General features: G+C 38.5%; 2 protein-coding genes across 2 annotated transcripts in view; both read right to left on the reverse strand.

The window, feature by feature from the left end:
* The window catches only part of cdk8 (cyclin-dependent kinase 8), a 1,217,851-nt gene that overhangs the window by 788,308 nt on the left and 405,283 nt on the right, over positions 1-24,260 (reverse strand). The gene's annotated exons all lie outside the window — the stretch shown is intronic.
* Positions 1-24,260, reverse strand: part of LOC114650064 (actin-binding protein WASF3-like) — a 146,830-nt gene that overhangs the window by 47,832 nt on the left and 74,738 nt on the right. The window lies entirely within an intron of this gene.

The raw sequence follows: 24,260 nt of genomic DNA on the forward strand, positions 1-24,260 counted from the left end.
CTAATGTTTTGTAATACAAAACAGACAGCCGTGCATATAACCTTTTTAAAGATGCCACAGCTGCTAACGTCAACACAGGGAATCATCAAGAATTGAACGACACCACGAGGCCGTGTGAATTAAATTGCCTCTTAAAGGAGCAGTGCACATTCGGCACAAATACCTACCTACAATTGTAGTTAATTGAAAAGGCATAAAACACAGATGCAGACAAAAGAATAAACAATACTTTGGTAGCACTGGTACACACTCATCCTGAAACCTCTTTACCAGATTCCAGTAAGCAGGTACCATAACTTTGCATCACTGAATTCAAAGCAGGAAAACACATAGAACAGAAAGATAGTCCATCACAGGACACACTCACTGGTCTAATTTAGAGATGCTAATCAACATAATATGCACATCTTTTGGATGGAAGTGGAAACAGGAGTACTAGAGAATCTCCTTGTATACACAAAGGGAGACTGTGTCAATTCCACAAGTACAGTAACATGACTACGTATTGAACGCTTAGTGCCACTCCACAGAAAGTGTCCTGACTGGCACCATCACTGTGTGGTATATCCACACAGGACAGAAATATCATTCAAAGGTTATGATATCTGCTATAAAATATCACACAATCTAATTAGGTATTAGTTGCACAGACCTATCAAGCACTGCTCTAATAAAGCGTGTATCATTATTTGGGAACTGCAAACACACCAGACACAAATCATTCTCACCCTTCCACCCTTCCTGGCAGTCAGCAATCCAACATCTAAGCTTCAGAAACAATTTGTAAGTGTTATGAACATATAAAAGCACCCAGCTTAGCTAACTGAGAATCAAATGTCATATTTTTACACTGCATACTAAACATTTTTGCACAGTGTCATAAATTGTTTTCTGTATTTTTGTACTATAGTGCATAGCGTACTGCATGACATACATTACGGAAATGTCAGGAACTGGCTCTAAAACAACACTTACATTATGTAAACTTTACAGTATGACCTGCTGTGACCTCAGCTCTAATAGCTGTGGCCCATGGGGATGTTTGACAGAGACTGGGTCAAAGTTTTACAGTCAAAATAGCCATTGTTTTCTAATCTGCCAGGGCCATGTAGCTCATTCAAAGAGACATAGCCTAGGCTACTGTCTATATTGATTCTGCTGTCGGACAGCCATGCATATAAGCTTTTTGTTATAGTTGCTTTATCCTACGTTTTATTTATAGTTGTGTTTACTTTCTTATTAGTAAATGAACAATAACAAATGAGAATTGTAATGTACTTGATGCAAAAGACAAAGGCACTTAACTTAAGATACAAATATCTCATTATTAACATACAGCTATAGAACAATGAGCAGTTGAGAGAAAAATAAAATATTCAGTTTTGGGTTCTAGGGATTCAGTGCACACAGGCCCTCTTCTCAAATCATAGTGTCAATTTAGGAACATATTTTGATTATAACCTAAGGTACATTAATGAATCTTTCAAGAAACAGGTTGAACTGGATTAGATAACTTATTCCTAAATAAAAATAAAGCAATGAAGCTATTAAGATAATCAGTTGCTCATTCTAACTGCCAAATGATGAAGATACAGCAGCCAACAATGAGCGTAGGCGTCAAAGAATTAAATGCTTGACATGAGCTCTCATGGCAAAAATTGTTTTTGTGCCAAATACAGAATAAAACAATTGAATGTTTAACTTGATACTCACTCATTTGTGCCACTCTTATGTTATTCAAAAACAAATTTTTAAAATACCATGCAACAAAATTACAGAAGCAGTTTTGTTTAAACTGCATACTAGAGAAACCTAAGATGATGGTTCATAACGTTTTGGATTTCTGCCCAATAGAAACAAAAGAGGTCATTTAAATGAGAAAACCTTTTTTTTTCATAAAACAATGAGCACTGCACTTAAGCCCATCGGTAGATGAATCACTTGTGTCTTAAAGTATAGCTGGTATTGTCTTTCTGTCTTTAACACTGCATCTACAGGCTACATCCCTCTATGAAACCAGATTCTGTACTACCTAAGAAACTCAAAAATGCTCTTATTTTTGAAAAAGCTATGGAGAGCGGTCTCTGGGATCACAAAAGCGTGATTCAAATTATTCTGTCTCTAGAGGTACAATAAAAAGGAAAACAGTAACACAAGATTTTCTGAACTATTTTTGGAAGCAAAGACCATCATTCTGTAAAATGGAAATGGAATATTTTTCTAATATGGGTAAAGATAATCACACTTTACAGTCTGCCAACATTGTGTTTGTTTTCAAGATTATGTCTTTGGTCTAAGCATATGTACACTGCAGAAAGCATTTGTTTGCTTAAAGTGTGACAAAAACAGGAATTTGCCAAACACTGCAAGCTGTGACAGAAAATGTGCCTTTTCAGAACAGCATTAAAATAATAATAATAATAATAATAATAATAATAATAAAGAAACAGGTTTACCTCCTCTATGTTGTTTGTCACAAATGCTAGTTTTACTTTCTACATGCAATTAGTAGGACTGTGTGAGAAGATTCCTAATATTTAAAAATAAATTAAAACTATGACAATTTTACAAAATCCACTTGCTGTTAGGGATGCTCTGATCAGGTTTTTCAAGGCCAATATCAATCACCGATTTCATTTTACTCGATCAGCCGATTCCGATTTTTTTTCCTTTCCTTTAAGCCTTTAAAAACTTTTTACACTAATCTCTTGAATAACCTGACAAACAGAAGCCTTACGTGCTATATTAAAGTCAGTCATTCATTCTCTAACCCACTTGTCCTGAATAGGGTCGCGGAGGTCTGCTGGAGCCTATTCCAGCTAGCACAAGGCGCTTGGCAAAGAACAAACCCTGGATGGGGCACCAGACCATTGCAGGGTGAACACACATCCACACACACAGCCCAACCATACACTAGGGCTAATTTAGGATCACCTAGTCAAGTGTATTTTTATAATTAAACCATAGACCACATGTGTTAACTGTTCTTTTTTATTAACAAAATGAAATTCTGTACACTTATTTTTCAGTGACCATAATATAGTAAAATTAAATGCACACTTTTACTAATACAATATGTACAAAAATATTTATCCATAATACATATGGCATAAAAGAAACAAAAATATTTCTCTTAATTACAAGATGTCATATTGTTTAATTTTTTCTGTAAGGTACCTATCTGAAACAAGGCTTAATTGAAAATGTAGTTTTCATCATTTCTCTAACAAATAAAAATATATACATATTTCTTATACAATCAATTAATTGATATTAGCAATTGCTTAAATGTAAACAAACATGCACTTGTAGATTTGAATCATTTTAAATTATTTTTTGTACTGCAGTTTTTTGCTCTTAAAATGTATATTTACTATATTTATACAGGTGTTTCTTTCATTGTGTATCAGCTAGACATTCGTAATTCTTGTGCTGTAATTATAAATAGGGATTACCATTTTAATTATGCAGTACTTGTTTCTTACCAAAATGCATACTGTATGATACACAGCCACAAACAATAAACACAGTAAAAAATTTTAAACCCTATTGTTTACTAAGCAGCAATTTCAAATTTGTGTTTATCTTTTCTTTTTCTTTTCTCAATGAAAAATATAGGCTGCGGCCTTTTAAACAAGATTGCTGCCCAAACACAAGCAGTGTCCATTTTAAAATAAAGGAACACAAAAAGGTCCGAATTCCTTAAAGTATCTGTTCTGGCCATTTGTCTATGACTGACTGACTTTTTTTCCAATTACTTTTTTTTCAGTTTATTGCTCCACTTTTTTTAATATAAAAGAATGAGAAGTCAAGCAAAATCCTACCTTTTATTGGCTAACTGAACAGATTACAATATGAAAGCTTTTGAGGCACCGAAGTCCCCTTCTTCAGGCAAGATTAGGAAGGGGCCTTAGCAGCCTTGAATGCCTGCATATTATAATCTGTTCAGTTAGCCAATAAAAGGTGTCATTTTGTTTGCCTTCTCATTGCATCCAAAATGGCTAACACGGTACAACACCCTACACCTATTACTACTAATGTAAAGGCTAATATACCAATCGCTTCTTGTTCACTGATAAAACAAAACTCCACTCCCAGCTCTTTGTTTACACTGTGGGAATTCTGCTGCAAAAGAACAAAAAGACGTGTGCAGGCTCAAATACCATAATACCTTGCACAAAGGAGCACTAAAACAAAATTAAAATAAAGCTTAGAAAAGCAGAGTCTGAAAAGATCAGTTTTTGTGATCTGACTTTTTACCGATCACTAATTGCATCTATTTTTACTGAAAATCAGCCGATTTAGATTGGTGGCCAATCAATCACATCACCCCTACTTGCTGTATTGTATTAAAACGATCTAAAAAATTGTAAGGTACTTTAGATTTTAAGCCAATATCTGAAAATTCACTATCTTTAATAACTTTTCAGTAATTTTGTATTAGAAAGGTGACAGTTAATTTTATGTTACTGGGGAGAAAAAAGAGCTAGTCAAAATTTACACAAACGTTTGTGGCATTTGCACAGAGTGTTTCGCTCTGCTAGTGTAAAACTTACACTTATTGTAGATATTCATTTTTTTCGATTATTAGCTATATTATGTTAGAAGTTGACACTGAAAACTGTTTTGTCAGGGACTATAATAAGGGTGCTCCTCTTCAGTAGCATTCAGATTGCTACTATACTAAATTTGAGCAGCAACTGTTACATTTCATTAAGTTCCTGTGTTCTCTGACAATTTCATCTGCCCAATGGTCTTGGGTTTGTAGTGGACACGCTGTCCTCTTTAGCAGTACGTGAAAAATGACTTCCATTATGGTCGGTTTTCAGATCCAAAAGCCAAGAACACTAAAATACTTAAACAAAGGGCTTTTACAGAGGCTAGAAGAAGCTAGAAGGCATGATGCTACAGCAACACCTACAGTAATTGGCTAACTCTCATCCGTCCTACCACATTGCGGATGATATACAACAATAAAATAAAAGGAGGAAAGCAACACATTAAAGCACAGACTGAAGCTCAGGGTAATATCCAACCGTCTTTAGCTAAGATTAGAGATCTGCTTATAAACCATATATACAGTAGTTTTGGGATTCTGGTCAGAGGAGGTACAGTATTTAGAGTTTCTGCCAGAGTCCTTGGTTCAAATTCTAGCCTGGACACTCTCGTTGTGAAGTTTGAACATTCTCCACATGATCATCTGGGTTTTCTCTGGGTATTTCTATTTCCTCTGACATCTCAAAGATATGCACATTAGGATGAAGAAAACCTCTAAATTGGCTCAGTATGAGTAGATGTGAATGTATGAATGACGTGCTTACTGAAGGACGGGCACACTATCCAGGGTTAGCATCTGTTTTGTGCTCCAAGGCTGCTGGGAACGACCCAGGCTGACAGTCACAATGTTACCAGGATATGACACTGAATAGGAAGAAGTGGGTGTAGAAAATGAATAAATGAATGAATTGGTTTTTGTTAAAGATGCAACAATGTGACCCACCCATAGTTGATGGAACAATGTGCACTTTGGGTGCCTGGTCTGAAGGTAAATGGAATCACCAGCAGCGCACTTCTCCTTCCCAATGTGTTGCAGACCAGTGGAACATGTTATTCTTGGTGGATGGACTGAGATAAAGGAAACACCTGAAGTAATGGCTCCCCTGCTTAAACTGAAGACACTAGGAGGTTTACAGTATCCAGGCCAGCAAAAGTACAAGGACAGCAGCAGATCAGTGTCAGGTCAGGTTGGGGAGCAAGCACTGGTACAGCATGTTGCCGCGGGATCAGAACTGATGTGGTGCTGAGGCAAAGCCCGCTGCATGGCAGCACTCAGGTCCTCATTTCAGGTGGCCCATCCAGGTAGGTGCGTGGAACGTCTTGTCTCTCCGGCATGATGATAATGCGTGAACTCCACATTTCAGTGGCAGCACTCTTTGATGTGCGCAGACCTGGGACTGGCCAGATCTCTGCAGGTGGGTATACCTTTTATTGGTCTGGTCACTCTGATGGCTGTCATATTCAGGGAGTAACTGTTGCTGTAGCAGATCGGCTTCTTCCGATGGTGTTCAATGTCACTACTTTTAACAAGCGTATTATGAGACTCAGATTACGGCACTCTCTAGGTGCCTTGTCTGTTGTTTCAGTGTATGCTCCGACATTTTATTCACAACTTTGCTTGTTGGCAGATTGGAGCCCTTGAGGTGACACTCCTCTTGTCATGGGTGTGTGACTTCAATGCAACCAAGGACAGCAGCGTGATACTTTAAACAGAGATCTGCATAAATGCCTCCCCTGATCGGAAGCAATGAAGTGAAAGACAAGAAGAGAGCTAAGGTAGGTGAAAGACCAGGCTTTACAGGAATTACAAACATTGCCTCTATGTGAGGTCTGTGGTCATCAAGAAGACAAGATGCCATATTCCAGTGTGTGTGGTATACTCCTTACTGAGTCACATCCACTTTGGAAGTTTAATTGTTTTGCATATTGCTGTGTTGTCATCAACTACTGAAATAAATAAATACATACATAAAGAAAGTTATGGCTAGTACACATAACAGAACCTGGGAAGAACCAAGAGGTGGCACTCTATGGAACAACAATTTCAAGTCAAATTTTCTTAAGCTATGTTATTTAATCTGCACTCTCAGCCTTAAATTCTATTCTACCGCCCCTAGCATTGATACTCCATCCACCTCTTTGTAAACAATTTTCTCTCTTTAAAAGCCCCAGTGTGAATGTAGCGGAACAGAACCTTTGCAAAAGTCTGTGTCAGTATTTTTTTTTGCTTAGTTTTACAAGAAAGCAACCACCTACGCAATACACACCTACTATATGAAGTTAAGAAGCAGAGATTACTTTGAAAAATATCTTGTTAATACATTTTGGTAACTTTCTCACATATTCTTTAATATTTCTTTAATAACCTTATCTAATTTCATTGTAACAAAAAGCCAGCAAACCTCTTATAGAATAATCTAATTTAACTGTAATTCAGTCAGTCAGTCAGTCATTACCCAACCTGCTATATCCTAACACAGGGTCACGAGGATCTGTTGGAGCCAATCCCAGCCAACACAGGAACAAATCCCCGGGCAGGGTGCCAGCCCACCGCAGGGCACACACACACACCCACACACCAAGGACAATTTAGGATTGCCAATGCACCTAACCTGCATGTTTTTGGACAGTAGGAGGAAACCGGAGCACCCTGAGGAAACCCACGCAGACACTGGGGGAACATGCAAACTCCACGCAGGGAGGACCCGGGAAGTGAACCCGGGTCTCCTAACTGTGAGGCAGCAGCGCTACCACTACGCCACCGTGCCGCCCTTAACTGTAATTTTAACTCTAAAATTAAAACAGCACATCTAATTGCACCAATATATCATAACTCAGAATTCCACCTGAAAGCTATCTAAAAAGTTTACTCTAACCAATTTACAAAACATATCTATTAACTTTTTAATTTTGAAAGGAACAATAGGACATCAGATTTCACACATTTATGTGTTTCTTGTGATGGGAAGCCCTCAGTAGCTTTTTCATCTTAATCTCTTTGTCAGTATTTAGTACAGCACCTAATGTCGCAATTTATGCAAGTACAGTATAAGTATGATAAGCACACACACCCCACTCTGAGTGGAGATGAAACACCATATAATTATTGCCAGCAGAAAACTGAGAGGGCACTCAATTGTGGCAAAATTTCAGGAAACAGCAGAACCTTGTTTAGAAGAAAAAAAAGAGAGAAAAAAACATCAAATTAGACAATCATACTATTTTGCAAGTACACGGTAGTAAAGTGTGAGTTGGATCTTTAGATAATGTTGATAACAACCAAGTACAACTGCTTTTTAAATTTCCAAATGTGATGGCATCAACTGTACTGTGCCATAAGTTTATTAGTACTGTATATACTTCATTTATACAACACCTGTTTAAATACAATTTGATAATTTCAAAATAAATTATCAATACATGCCTACAATGCAAAGCTAATATTAACCATTCTCCAACAGCTTCTAAGCAACATGTTATGTTCTTATATCTCACAGCTTGCAGGTAAATCATTTTGTAAAATCTTTTAGCCCCATTCCTGACTGTTTTAAGCTATTTACCAGAACACATAGTGAACACAAGGTCTAAAGGTGTGAAATGACAATGTAGGTATCATTCAATGTTTTTACAAGAGAGTTTAAACATATTCTCCCAAATGTTTCAATTTAGTCTTATAATAGGTTTGCAGATTTTGAGATTCTGTTTGCATTTGAGGGGTAACTGATCAAATATTTTCTTGTAGTTGTGTAGAAATACTGGTCGTCCACTACAGATTCTACCGCATCTCCTTTTAGACTGCATACTCTCCCAGAATCCAATCTGAGGAGTACTGTGTCACTGAGGCAGCAGCACATCCATACAGAGCTCGCTGGGACAGGCAGATCCACTGAGTGGTCATTGCCACAGTGTTGCTTGTAATCCTGATCCCATCTGCTGTTGGTAACTGAGTAAAGCCTTTCATTGATTGCCATCTTTCAAGTTTGCTAAAGCATGGACGGATGGATCTATATATACATTTTTTATCTCAGTAATTTCAATTGATACTTGATAAATGGCAAAGTATATGTTCATGTGTGATTAAATGCAAACTACTACAAGAACAAGAAAGGCACCTTCCCTCACCACACATAAAGAGGACAAATAAGGATCAAAATTTCCACTTCTGGTGAATAATTTTTAAAATGAACCTGGCCACCTGAGTACCATCACTGGTTTAAAGAAAAGCAAACACCTCTACAACTGGGTTAAAATTAATGATAACCTGATCGGTCAACTTGGAGCAATTACAAATCCTGATGTTCCAGGGCAGTGATTTTCCCTAATTGGTGTAGCCATATTTCAGTACAACCAAGTGCTGAACAGTAAGTCTAGTCCAGGATTGATCAGATAGGCAGGGTGAGTCATTTCATTTTAATTTGTAATGCATGGTCATTTCATAGACAGAGGTTGGAGAGCTATATTCTCTTCTGGTGTCTCATGAGGAATGCTACCTCTTCTACCTCATTTCTTACTAAAGGGCTGAAATTTTCTGGATAAGTCATGCCTCCTGCTTAGATTTATAAAATTGCCTGGCTTTTTGTTGTAATTTAAAATAACACTCTTTACATATGCAATTGATCCAAACTGTTACAATTCAATATAGATAGAGAAAATGTGATAAACAATAAAAAAAGAAAATACAGAGGACCATGGACAGCACCATTTTAGACACATACATTAATATGTGCAAAAAGTACTTAACATGACATTTTCAAATCTGTTTAATCCACTTCAAAGTTTTGCGGGGAGCAACAGTCTGTACTTGCTAAGGAATAAATAATGCATACAGTCCAAACTAAAACTGATAAGATTTTTAAAATCAACTAAATAGAACCACTTTTTCTAGATCATCCAAAAGATGTGGGTGTTAGGTTAAATGGTCACTCTCAGTTGCACAGGTAGGTTACTCAAATCTATCCTGGTAAAGATTTGTGTGGGTGTGTGACTGTGCTCTACGATGGACTGGGGCCCCTGCAGATTTGGTTCATGCCTTGTGCCAAATGCTAGTAGGAGAGGCTTCTGCCCCATAACCTTGATTAAGTCAGTTAGAAAGTAATTTAAATATTAAACATATGTGAGTTGCTACTGGGTTGTCTGCAAAGAGCAAAAGAATGTTAGGAGATAAAACTCAAACGGAGAAGTGAGCGGTAGCTTTGTGTGTGTCTATGAATCCTTGTAAACTCACAGACAGCACTTGTGTAAAGTACAATGGGGATCTAGCTTCTTGCCAGCAGTAGCCTTTTCCAAAATGGATGCAGCAAACAGAGCAAAGGGGTGCATTGGGTTCCTGGAGTTAGATAATTATGACAAACAGAAAACAGATTTATGCAACTGTGGATGTTGTAACACCAAGTGCTGATAAGAGGTATGGGACTGCGACATGAAACTTTTCAGAGCAATCCATGACTTTTAAAACATGCCAATCTTGGCACATCGGGATACAGACTCTTAAGTCAGTGGTGGCAAAAATTGCCCATCAAAAAATATTTCTTACCCTATTTGTAACACAATGACTATTTGGATTTTACAAACAAGTTGAACAATTCTGCATCGGTAATGCAGAATGGTTGGTTGGAAGCTGGGTGGGCTGGAATGCTGTGGAAAAGCTGTCATTGCTAATTTATGCAGCCCGATGCTTCGACTTCTGAAAGTACAATTGTGGAGGTTTACCTACTGAATCACTGAGGTGTTATATCTGTCAACTAGTGACAGCTCGTGACACACATTTAAAATAACACTAAGTAATAGCTTCAATTATTCTGATAATGAGCTGCTAATTTAACAAATCTGTAATAACAGTATAGCAAACAGTACTGACTGCCTTAATAGTGATTTTAGAGATGATGAAAGATCAAGAAGGATGTACTTGTTATCCTTACCCAGGTGTCAGCCACAGTAAACGTAGATTTTTTTGTGGTTATTTACCACTTTAGCTACAAAAGAAAACAAGATAGGGAAAGTATTTGATTGCTCATCTATTACAAATTTTAGATACCAGTTTAAAGCAGCAAGATTGTGTAAAATTATTGAATGTGAACCTGAAATCAAAAAATATTAAGTAAAAAAAAATCTGCAAATCATTTCACAAGAGAATAAATGAGCTGGGATTTAGTGAAAAGCAAATACACCGAAAAACTGTTCCAACTCACCAAAAACTGCAGTCTATCCTTTGCAGTCACAATGGGAGTATTTTTTTTGTTCTTACAGAATCTTTTATTGTTTGACAGTCCTCTGATCTAAGTGCTAATGCAATGATTTAATGCAGACAGCATAACGGTTGAGTGATTCCTTCCCTCAAGCTCTACTAACTGTACAGTAGCAGCTATTGAATGGAGATGTATTAGCAGTGGCTGAAACTCATCAGCTTGACCTGCCAGTCAAAGTAGAAGAACACAATTCCAATAGATTGCTATTCTGTTCGAAGAGCCATGAGTCTGGGCTTGTTACCGTATTTTCGCACTATAAGACGCACTTTTTTTCCCCAAAAGAAGGTTGGAAATGTCTGTGCGTCTTATGGAGCGAATATTGCGTCACAGACCATGATGTGTATTACCTGACAAAAGTCGACATCCAGGGGTAGAGGGCGACAAAACTCACTGTTACGTTACAGGCATTCCCTCTGTGCTTGGAGGAATGTTAGACTCATTGACTCGGCATCTAATCCTTGCGTGTGTGAGTTGCGAAATGTAAACAAAGGCAAGATGGCATTGACATCTCACGAGGGAGCGAAGCGAGTGCAGAAAACAAAATATTCAGCAGACGATGTTTTGTGCATTATCACTGAGTCGGACTCTGATTTTTCAGAATCTGATTTTGTTGAGAGTGATCAGGAGATCGAACAAGAGAGTGAGGAACTGGCATCAGCTGATTGGGACACCAGCCAATGCCATCCCAGCTGAGCGCATTCGTGCAGCCGATGCACCTATGGCAAGGTTTGTGTGGGAGGAATACCTAGACATTGATTCGTGGGAGCCAAACTGGCTATCGGACTTCACAAGACAGTATGGCTTGCTGTTGGACTCGACAGATTACTAGCCGCTGGACTACTTCAGGCTGTTCTTTCCTGAAGCTGCCTTTCAGCTACTGTCAGATGAGACAAACAGGTATGCAGAGCAATTTTTTGAATCGAGGGCTGTGCTTGCACCGCATTCTCGTTTTTCAAACTGGAAACCCACAACAAAACACGAGATGAAGGGCTTTGTGGCATTACAAATATAGATGGGACTAGACTGGCGATATAACTTCAGGGAGCATTGGTCCAAACGTGCTTTGTCCCCTGGTGGCTTTGGACAGTTTATGCCGCGTGATGATAGGTACGTGCTCCTGCAAAGTGATTGTGAGCAACTGAGCTTCATAAATTCTGACACTAGCGATGAGGAGTTCTTGGGGTTTCCACAAAACTAGAAGAGTGCTTGAACCTTAAAGTCTCTCCTTATTTGTTAATGACAGTGATGATGTTTCTTAATACCGCTATTGAACTTACATGGTTGAAATATTATTCTGCTATATTTTATTAAACATATTAGTACACCATTTGGTTCAGAATATTTTTTTTCTTGTTTTCCTCCTATAAACCTAGGTGCGTCTAATGGTCAGGTGCGTCTTATGGAGCAAAAAATATGGTAATTGTGTGTTTTTTTGTTTTTACATATTTAGAGAGAAAAACCTATACTGAATAGATGTCAGTTTTGATGGAGGATAAAACTGTGACTTTCCAGCATGAGTTTTGTATAGGATCATTTGTATAGTGGAACATTAATGGCTAATAATACAACAGCTGAAATTGTCTAAAAGAAGCCAAGAATTTTTTAAAAACCTCAGTCCACGTGCATGTAAACAGTTTAAACGGTTCTCAGACTTATTTAAAACAAAAAAATAAATAAAAATGTTAAATTGATCATATCTGAATGCCATTGAAAAACAATTAAAATAAGTCAATCATCTTTGGATTTCATACTGACAAGAGAGGAACACTTAACTCAGTTCTTCAATTTCATATTTTGACAAAGTCCTTCTCTTTGTGAGGTCAGAATAACACTGACACTGCTACTTGTTTTGTTATTTGCTTGTATAAACAGCAAAAAAACAGTTGATCTACCTTTCTAGTCTTTGCGATGCAAAACATCTCAAACTAAATTACATTTTAAATCATCGTGGTGCTTTTTTGTCACAGAAATATCATTTGTCCCTAATTGGATAATTAGCCAATTTCCATTAAATGTGTGCTCAATAAGAAAAGATCTGTTTTCACACTACATTTTCCCAAAGCAAGCTACCTCAATGGCTAAAATGGTAAGGACACATTGTGCAGACATGTTTATGACACACTTCATACAACAGAGATCAATGAATTTTTAACTGAACACTCACCAATTGATGCTAATGTATTTTCAATAGGTCTTTACTCCATATGCTTCCAGAACAGTCATTTGACTCTTTGGAAATTAAGCTACACAATAAATTGTTTGCAAAACTCCGGTTGCCAGTGGAACATTTGCACCTTGCAGCTTTTCTATGTTATATGATCTCTTGTCCTACAACACATATTGCTGTTCACATCACTTACAAGTAAGGTAATTTCTAAATGACATAACAGTCATTATGTTTCGTGGGCAGTAACTTGCCATGGACATTGGCAAAACTAAAGTAAAAATGTCAGAAGTGCCTACGAAAGCTTCAAGACAAGGATGTTTTAAAGAGCAGACAATAAAAAATAACTAACTCTGAACTAACTGGGGAGCTTTGGGTCATAGGCAAGAGCAAACGGACAGCAACTATCTTACAGATGATGCTCTGTTGCCTTGCAACAAGAGGCTCTTTAAATGCTACCAGCGCTCTGGAATGTAGGGATATCATAATTGATACCTTAACTGATAATTAAGACTCAGATGAAGCCAATCAAGAAGCACCAAAACTGTACTAACTGTGGGATGTGTATCCGGCGATCGTCAAATATAAGCAGAAAGTGTACGTTCAGATTGTGACATATGTATTAATGAGAGTTTCATGGATTACAAGGATAGGCTGTTGTGGACATCCCAACAGACAGGATTCAGTTATGTGACTTCAGTCTACAAGAAGAAAGCCAAAATGGATAGAGAATACTACAGACCAAAAAGCCTTCCTTTTATACTAAACAAAATTATGGAAACTATAAAAAAAGATTCATTTGATCAGCACCTGTATGGAAATACAGTAATCCCTCGCTATATTGCGCTTCGCCTTTCGCGGCTTCACTCCATCGTGGATTTTATATGTAAGCATATTTAAATATATATCGCGGATTTTTCGCTGCTTCGCGGGTTTCTGAGGACAATGGGTCTTTTAATTTCTGGTACATGCTTCCTCAGTTGGTTTGCCCAGTTGATTTCATACAAGGGACGCTATTGGCAGATGGCTGAGAAGCTACCCAACTTACTTTTCTTTCTCTCTCTCTTGCGCTGACTATCTGTGATCCTGACGTAGGGGGTGTGAGCAGGGCGGCTGTTCGCACACCTAGATGATACGGACGCTAGTCTAAAAATGCTGAAAGATTATCTTCACGTTGCTACCTTCTGTGTGCAGCTTTTAAGTATGCTGCACGGTGCTTCACATACTTAAAAGCTCAAAGGGCACGTATTGATTTTTTTATCTGTCTGTCTCTCTCTATCTCTCACTCTCTCTCTCTCTGCTCCTGACGGAGGGGGTGTGAGCTGCCGCCTTCAACAGCTTTGTGCGTCGTGCTTCGCATACTTAAAAGCAAACAGCCCTATTGATTTGTTTGCTCCTTTGAAGAGGAAGATATGTTTGCATTCTTTTAATTGTGAGACTGAACTGTCATCTCTGTCTTGTCATGGAGCACAGTTTAAACTTTTGAAAAAGAGACAAATATTTGTTTGCAGTGTTTGAATAACGTTCCTGTCTCTCTACAACCTCCTGTGTTTCTGCGCAAATCTGTGACCCAAGCATGACAATATAAAAATAACCATATAAACATATGGTTTCTACTTCGCGGATTTTCTTATTTCGTGGGTGGCTCTGGAACGCAACCCCCGCGATGGAGGAGGGATTACTGTAGTAAAAAGTAACGGGTGTTTGAGAGGAAGACCTGGTTAAATAAATCTCATTGACTTCTTTGAAATGGCTACCAGAGAAGCTGACCAAAGCAAAGAGTATGTCATAATTTACTTAGCCTTTAATACAGTCCCACACCAAGGATTCATTCTGAAACTAGAAACTACTGACATCAAAAGTAACATTCAAAACTGGATTTAATGTTGGTTAATTGGAAAAAGACAAAGAGTACAGATAAGAAATGGGATGAAGACATCGTTATATGGGGGTCTATCATGCCGCTAGTTAAAAGGAGTGTATAAGGGGGTCTATTCTTGGACCAGTCATCTTTCTAATTTATACTAATGACATAGATTCCTGTATAGTTAGCAAACTTATGAAATTTGCAGATGACATAAAAATTGGAGAGATACTAAATACCGAGAAGGTAGCAAAAACAATTCACAAAGACTTGAACAATCTTTAGAACTGGGCAAACACCTGGAAAATGCAGTTTAATGTAGAAAAATGTAAAGCGCGAAACAAAGACAAACGTAATTCAACACTAGAATTACCAAAGCCCAAGAAAAAACTCGTAAATCAGGCCCACCTTAAATCCCTTTGTAAAGTTTGTTTTCAAATAATATTGCATTAGTGCGATGATGTTTTCTGATTAGTACTATTCACATCATAAAATGATTTCTTCAATAATGTCACATATATTTGTTGCTTTCTTTTTTTCCCTGGTGCTGCATTGACATCATGCACCAGAGTTTATTCAGTGCGATCAGGAACATGCAGGTGACCGACTACTGTGTGCTACAACATGCAGGTCATGGCAGCGATCAACGCACATGTACTGTGCAAGGCATGCATGGGTCCACTGAGAAAAGAAGAGTGTTCTTAGCTCACCTTGCAGAGGAACTTCGTCGTTGCTTGTTACAAAAAAGGCGATGGAAAAAGAAAAGTAGGATGCAACACCGACAAGCTTCTGTTCCAAGACCACCGCTTTCCCCAGGAAAGCAAACTCAGTCAGTGTCAGGTGCCCCTTCAGTGTAATAGGAACCACAGCATACAGAGAAGTGTGTACATTGCACATGTCGTAAATGTAGGAAGGACGGTCCTTGGGTGTGTGGGAACTGTTAACATTTGAATTTGATGGTTGCATATGCCGTGGAACTGACCTCTCTGTACTATTTCTTCCTCTGCATGTCCTGGAGTACAAATACCACCATGCACCAAAATGTGGAGACTGGGCAAGAATGGAAAAAAAAAAAACGTAGTCACTGATTACAACCCCAAGAAGGCATGTGAATGAATATGAATAATATGAATAATGTTGCATCGGTGCCATAATGTTTTCTGAAATGTACTATACAGGTCATTAAAATCCATCCATCCATCCATTATCCAACCCGCTATATCCTAACTACAGGGTCACGGGGGTCTGCTGGAGCCAATCCCATCCAACACAGGGCGCAAGGCAGGAAACAAACCCCGGGCAGGGCGCCAGCCCACCGCAGGGTCATAAAATGAATTATTCCAAATATCATATATACCTATGTCTCTGTTTTTTGTCAGTGCGGCTTTGACATCATGGACCATAAAGCGCATACTAATTCAGCGTGAGCAGGAACACTTAATAAAACTGAATAAAAAAATATTCAAGTGACAGTGAGATACGAAGAAGGCAGATTCACCAGCGTTTGTGTGTCAGCTTTTATCCCTCCAGATCAGAGAATTTCCAGTTCCATTGTCTCAAAACACCACTCACATCTACAGCTATTCCCAGTTTCAAATAAAAACTAAAAACGGCAGATCTGGGGTTTTTGGGGGAGGTGGGGGGGCGCTTATATCATGATCGTGACTGAGAGAATAAAAGTGAAAAAAATATGCTAACTCTTACAAGTACTATAAATTCATACTGGCTCTTTCAGACACAAATCAAATGTATGTTTTTATTGCATAATACTAACTACTAGCAAAATACCCGCGCTTCGCAGCGGAGAAGTAGTGTGTTAAAGAGGGTATGTAAACATATATACATATATATACATATCTACGTATACACATATCTACATATACATATCTACATATACATATATATATATATATATATACATATACACATCCACATATATATACATAAATATATACACATATCAACATATATATATATATATACACATACATATACACACATACATACACACACACATACATATATACATATACACATACATACATACACATACACACATATATATATATATATATATATATACACACATACAGACACATATATATACATATACATATTTACAAATCTACATATATATATACATATCTACATACTGTATATATACACATATATTTACATATCTACATATATATATAGACATACATACATATATATATATCTATATCTATCTATCTATATCTATATCTATATCTATATCTATATATATATATATATATATATATATATATATATATATATATATCTATATCTCTCTATATATATCTATATCTATATCTATATATCTATATCTAAATCTCCGCGAAGTACTGCTTTCAAATTTTTATTAAGAAGAAAAGAAAACCTTTTTAAATTGAGGGAAAATGTAACAATAACAATTTGTTAAGGATCTGTTTTTTTGTGAAGCAGCCTTAACACAGCTTTTCCGCTGTTTTATAAACGAACGCCATATAAGGTCTTCCTTTTTTCTTGCTTCGCCAAGGAAGAAGCCTTTTTATTTAATCCACGGGTTCTTAGCTTTTTTTTTTCTTTTTTTACGATTGTTATACAGTAGTTCTGTTTGTATATCACGTTGTCAGTTCAGCACTCCGGTTGTAATATGACCAAGCCGTGCAAGCTTACTGTTAAGAATGCAACGTATAGTTGTACAGGAGAAAAGCAATCTTGCCTCAAATCAATGGCAACCTTTTGTAGGTCTATGAAGTTAATTTAAACTTTAGGTTCACACGGTGCTTTCTTTCCGAAGTACCTGCACTCATGAATATGTCTGTATGCGTCAGTCGCTCAAATCCCCACGCTTCGCACCGGCGAAGTTCTGCTTTTAAATTTTTATTAAGAAGAAAAGAAAACCTTTTTAAATAGAGGGAAAATATACCAATAACAATTTGTTAAGGATCTGTTTTTTTGTGAAGCTGCCTTCACACGAGTGATCACTTCGAGCTGACTAACCATAAGCGTTACCTGGTAGGTAACCACCCATCCAATCAGATTGTGAATCAGACTACGAATGCCGTTAATGTAATTACCTCGACCTACATGCTGTCAAATAAACGAACCACATGCCGTGGCGCAATTTTAGGGGCTCCGCCTCTAGCGTTGACGTCCGAGGTTCGAGTCCCGTAAGGGAATGCAGTGAGTGGGTGGTTACCTACCAGGTAACGCTTATGGTTGGCCAGCAAGTCAGCTAACATCAGCCACGGTGCCTTCAGTTGTGAGAAGCAGATCATAGAATGGTTGAAAATAGTTTACTGTCAAATAATGCAAAGAGTACGCGACACGTGTTTCGCCCTAATTCTTGGCTCATCAGGCGTACACACTCACCTGCACTCATGAATATGTCTGTATGCGTCAGTCGCTCAAATCCCCACGCTTCGCACCGGCGAAGTACTGCTTTTAAATTTTTATTAAGAAGAAAAGAAAACCTTTTTAAATTGAGGGAAAATATACCAATAACAATTTGTTAAGGATCTGTTTTTTTGTGAAGCTGCCTTCACACACCCTCTCCGCTGTTTTATAAACGAACGCTATATAAGGTCTTCCTTTTTCCTTGCTTTGCCAACGGAAGCAGCCTTTTTATTTAATCTACGGGTTGTCCGCTGTTTTTTTGTTCGTTTATTACGATTGTTATAGTTCTGTTTGCATACCACGTTGTCAGTTCAGCACTCCGGTTGTAATATAACCAAGCCGTGCAAGCACACTCTTGAGAATGCAATTTTTAATCCGTTACAAAGTCATCGAAAGTCTCGTTTATACCTCGTGTCTTCTCATTAAACTTGTATCTCGCAAATATGGTATTGCAAACGGCAGCGGAAGCGTTTCTCATTAAACTTGTATCTCGCGAATATGGTATTGCAAACGGCAGCGGTAGCGTTTCTATATACTTAATTTAAACTTACGTTTTACACCATGCTTTGTTTCCGCAGTATCGAAGTGATCACTAGTGCTGCATTCAGTCAGTTCACGTAAGCCGCTCTCTTGTGCCTTCTCAATTGTGTAATGAATGTTTTCTTCATCGCTTGTAGCAGTTAAGGCGTGGAGCCACCTCTTGAACCCTCAGGTACCACTCTTTAGACCAGGTGAATGTATAATAAATCTTCTTTTTATTATAACACAGTGCACCAAGCACTCTCCTCCCCACACTCATTAACACAATAAAGACTCTATAACAATAAACAATACTCTCCTCCTCACCCAGACACTCGCTACCCTACCTCCCAGCTCTGCTCAGTGTACTGGGCTTCCCACAGTCCTTTTATATCTCCCGACCCGGAAGTGGTTCCTGGCACAACCCACAAGTCCGTTTCCTTCCAGGTCAGGGCAAACAGTCCTCTTCTTCATCCCGGGAGCACGCCGTTTCCTCCAGTCACGTGACTGTGACGCACTCCCGGGTTATAGGGCACGCAAGAGCCCACTAGCCCCCCTACAGCGACTCCCGGTGGTCCCCAAGGTATCCAGCAGGGTTGTGTATAGAAACTACAAAGTCCATGAGGCCCTGCTGGCACTCGGGGCACCATCACGCTGTCCGGAGGGCTCCTCCTAGCGGCCTGGGGGTGGAGACCGGAGTCCATAGCCGGTCGTCCATCACACGCTCTTTGGGGCTCTTCCTTGTTTTCAGTTCACGTGATTACGTAGGAGGCGTGATGACGCGATACGTGACTCCGCCTCCTCCATTAGAGTATATGGACAAAAAAGAGGTTCCAGTTATGACCATTACGCGTAGAATTTCGAAATGAAACCTGCCTAACTTTTGTAAGTAAGCTGTAAGGAATGAGCCTGCCAAATTTCAGCCTTCCACCTACACGGGAAGTTGGAGAATTAGTGATGAGTGAGTGAGTCAGCCAGTCAGTCAGTGAGGGCTTTGCCTTTTATTAGTATAGATAAGGGCAGCTCACTACTCAAAATCGCAAATTTGCACAAGAGCTGGTTTTGAACTCGCAACCTCTGGATTACAAGTCAGCAGTTCTTGCCGCTGCACCATGGAAGCTGTCGTATTGCACTTGCACCTTTTGTGAAAGTGTTCATTTGATATTTGGATTTCAGCCTTCACACATTAAACAGTTCATGTCGATATTTTGTTATTTATTATTAAAACATGAAAAATGTTTCTGTTTTAACGATGTGTTTACATAGATTGTTGTAGACACGGAACACACATGAAATGCATGTGTTCCAAATAACGATCTATTATTTTCCCTCACAGTCTTGTTACTGTGCTAGAGTAAATTATGTAGGAAATTGTACTTTTTAAATACTTTTACTCTTTAAAAAGTACATTATTTAGTAACAACTTTAACCTGTTAAAATTTTAAGGTGAAAATTACAAAGTAGAACTGTTTGGCTGTGTTTAAAATCCGGAGTTCACAGAGGTAATTAAAATAAAACTGCATTCAAAAATACTTGGCATTGCAGGTCACGATCTTGGAGTGCAAAGTAATTTAGTAAATAATGCAATGGCCAAGCAGTTTTCGCTTGCTCGGTAAGTGGATTTGTCCCAGTATGGTGCAGCGTAACAGTACAGTGTGTTGGACTGAAACGGAGTATGTGCTAGAGGGTGCACAATTATGGAAAAATTAATAATTGATGATTATTTCCTTTTATAACTGGAATTATTAATTTCAATTAACAGTACACATACAATGAAACATGCACCTTGTCTTGCCAGCTGCATAGCCTGTATTCTCTTTAAACATAGTTGAGTTGAACCTTCATTTTGTAGGGAACTACTTAAATAGTTAATAAGAAATTGTTAAATGCTGGATCAGTTTAAAAATTCAAAGTTTTGTGTTTAGCCCTGTTCATTTTTTAATTTTTTACAATAAAGACTAGGGAGGCAAGCCCCCTGGCACCTTCGGCGCTCAGCCCCTAGTTGCAGCCAGTCTGCAGTTCGCGTTGTGAACAGAAGGGTTGAATGCACCCCAAGGAGATGCAATCGCTCCTCCGAAACACTCTCTTACAGTACAATGGGAAACAAATATTTTTTTTTACCTCCTCTTTGCTTGATCAGCTGCTGGCTTGCTGCTGCTGCCGATCTGCACCTTGTGCAGCGCTTTGAACATTTAAAAGCCTGTACAGTAGCTGCCCTACTCCCTGTCTTTTATTTCTAGCCCAGGCGTGGTTAAATCTCTTGGCATTCTTGGTTAAGTCTTGTCTTGCAGGACGTGGGTTCTTGATTTTTTTAAGTTTATAATTAAAAAACGGAATAAGAATCCGAAAATCTAACAACATCACATTAAAGTTCGATAAATTCTGAAAAGAATGAGACCAAACATTTATATGTAAATTTTAAAATAAGCCCGATTTAAAGCGTGACAAAAAATGTGTCATAAAAAGTCACATAAAATCATTGCACTTTTAGGCTTAGGATTTTATATAGTATATATAGAGTAGATATGGCACACTTATTATAAAATGCATGCCACTGTTTTTTACATACACTAAATTACTGATAATTAAATATTTAAACAATACAATTTAAGTACAACACAAACATTCCCCTTTTTTCAAAATAAATATTATTATCTGAAAAAACAGACATCACCACCAAACACCATTCAAAAATGTAAAACTTCAGAAAATGTTAAACATGGGAATGTTAAATTGGAGTTCTGCTGTATTAAGAAAACAATGTATGTAAAAATTAAAGTAGATAAGAAAACCCTTAACTATATTAATGGAAGATTAAGAAGTTAATGTAAACATAACCTGATAGTTCTATCCATCCATCCATCCATTTTCCAACCCGCTGAATCCGAACACAGGGTCATGGGGGTCTGCTGGAGCCAATCCCAGCCAACACAGGGCACAAGGCAGGGAACCAATCCTGGGCAGGGTGCCAACCCACCGCAGGACGATAGTTCTATTATACAGGTATATCCATCCATCCATCCATTTTCCAACCCGCTGAATCCGAACACAGGGTCACGGGGGTCTGCTGGAGCCAATCCCAGCCAACACAGGGCACAAGGCAGGAAACAATCCTGGGCAGGGTGCCAACCCACCGCAGGACTATACAGGTATATAAATACATTAAATGTAGCAATGTTAATGTATAGCACGCTACAAAAGTATTTAGATGCTGCTACCAAATTCAGTTCTTGAGCAGTTGTGCCACCAATCTTGAGGAAAGCATTGCAACAAAAGGCGCACTCACTTAAAGAAGCGACATTGCAAGGTATCTGCTTTACAGCAGGTATTCCTCATCAACATAATGAACCGTTATGCTCAGGCGTGCTTCTATAGTTCTACTCAACCATCAATTGTTTACGGTTGCATAAAGCACAAGTTGTTTCAGATCAATTTTAATTTCTCTCTGATATCTGGAACAAAGTAAGTTTTGAGTGTTGATTATTTTTTAAAACCTTTATTGTAAAAAGTTTTAATTAGAGCTTTGTCTTTTGAAAAATAAAACACGAAGGCTACTGTTATCAGATTCAGCATTCAGTAGCCTGCTGTATAGAGACATACGTTATAACATAAACAGTGTGGTACCCGGCTGGGGTTTATGCCCGGCCGGGAAGCCCAGGAGGACCGGAGGAGGGCTTGTGCCTCCTCCAGAACACGAGGGGGCGTCCGCCCTGGTTGCTTTGGGGGCCACGGGTACAGAGCTTGGAAGCTCAACCCTGTAGGGGAAACGTGGTCACCGCCAGGGGGCGCCCCGATGCCTTGGGAGCCCTGGACCTCAGCACTTCCACCACACCCGGAAGTGCTGGGGGGAAGAGGATTGGGGACACCCGGAGGACTTCCGGATATACCGCCAGAGCTTCCACCACACAGGGGTGTGGCTACAGAAGTTCCTCAGGATGAACCTGGAGTCCATCCGGGGTGTATAAAAGGGGCCGCCTCCCTCCAGTCATTGTCAAGAGTCGGGTGGAAGTAGGACGAAGCTCAGAGGAGAGGAGTGGAGGCGGACCAAAGACTGAAGGCACCGTGTTGTGTGGCCAAGAACGTAAGGGGTGATTGGTGCTGCGGCACTGGGTTTGTGCACTTGGACAACTGTAAATATGTATAATAAATGTGTGTGTGGTGAAACCAATATGTCTACCTGTCTGTGTCCGGGGTGTTCCCAACAACAGTTAATTGTTATCTGTGTCATGAGCCTAACGACACTCATGCTGCTTGCTTAGCTTTCATACATTCTTGGACTATGTGGTTGGATTTTAAATGGCTGTATAAGTGTTTGCGTGCAGTTGTACAGCAGTTTGCACAGTACACTTTTTAAAACAAAATATTTCCAAATTATGGATGGTTCTCTTCATTTTAGTACGTTAACATCTAAAAAGTGTCAAGTGATCTAGGTTCAACAATAATTATACTTCCTAATTTTTCTGGAAACGGCTGCAAATAGTGAAGAAATATATTCACAACTTTTTAAAAGATGTTGTTTGGAATCAGACTGCTAAAAATACATTTAGTATGTAGTTGTACTTTGATGTCAGTGCCTTAGTGAATATGTCTGTGCTTGATTACAGCACTCATTTGCTGTTTACAGCAGGCTACAACAGGGAGTTCTCCATCTCTAATGGGACAAGTAAATGGAATGCAATAATCATTACTTTTCACAATTAGTATATCGAGGCAGTCGTAAATGTACACACAATTAATACACAGTTAATTTTGCAGCCCTGGAAGCCCTGTGCTGTAGAAGACCCTGCCGTAAATCAAGTCTGCAGTGACTTTATGTTTCTGTTGCATTTGGGGATACATGTGCAATGGAAGACACAGTAGAAAAATTTTGATATAGTTGTGGCAGCAAAAGTCTTTATAAAAATGGGATTGTACTGTACAGCCCAGGTCACATTTAGAAAAGCTATTCAGTCTCAAGGGTGCAAGACAAAACAGAGTCATTAAGCAATATGAACTACACCTCAAAAACTGTGAAGTTGATTTCTAAATTTGTGGAGTGTTTCAAATAATACAGCATAAGTGATATAAATTACAGTAAAATTCTGATAACCACTTACTGTTGCAAATGAAGCAGTGCCAAGTTGTCTAAAGGGTTAAACTAAGAAAACAGGAGGCATCACTTTTAAAAATATGTTCCCCTTTATTGCACAACACCCATGTGAAATGTAATTAAGTCTTTTTTTTTGCTTGTGTAATAATAATTCTACTTCTGTAGTCATCTTCTCCACCTCTGACAGAAGCAATTAAAATGTCAAATAAAATTTTGGTCAAAACTATTAAATATAAATCACAGGGTGTTATGCTTAGTCACTGTGATGTGTAATTTTACTAGTGAGACCTCATCTTGTAGGTCCTTCACCCCTGAGGATAAGGGGAAATTTTGGTCACTACTTTATACAAAGACATAACAGCACTTGAAGCTGTGCAGAGTGGAGCAAAAAAGTGCATCACAGGTTTAAAGGACATGTTT

This window comes from Erpetoichthys calabaricus, chromosome 4 (assembly GCF_900747795.2).
Source record: "Erpetoichthys calabaricus chromosome 4, fErpCal1.3, whole genome shotgun sequence".
Taxonomy (NCBI): domain Eukaryota; kingdom Metazoa; phylum Chordata; class Cladistia; order Polypteriformes; family Polypteridae; genus Erpetoichthys; species Erpetoichthys calabaricus.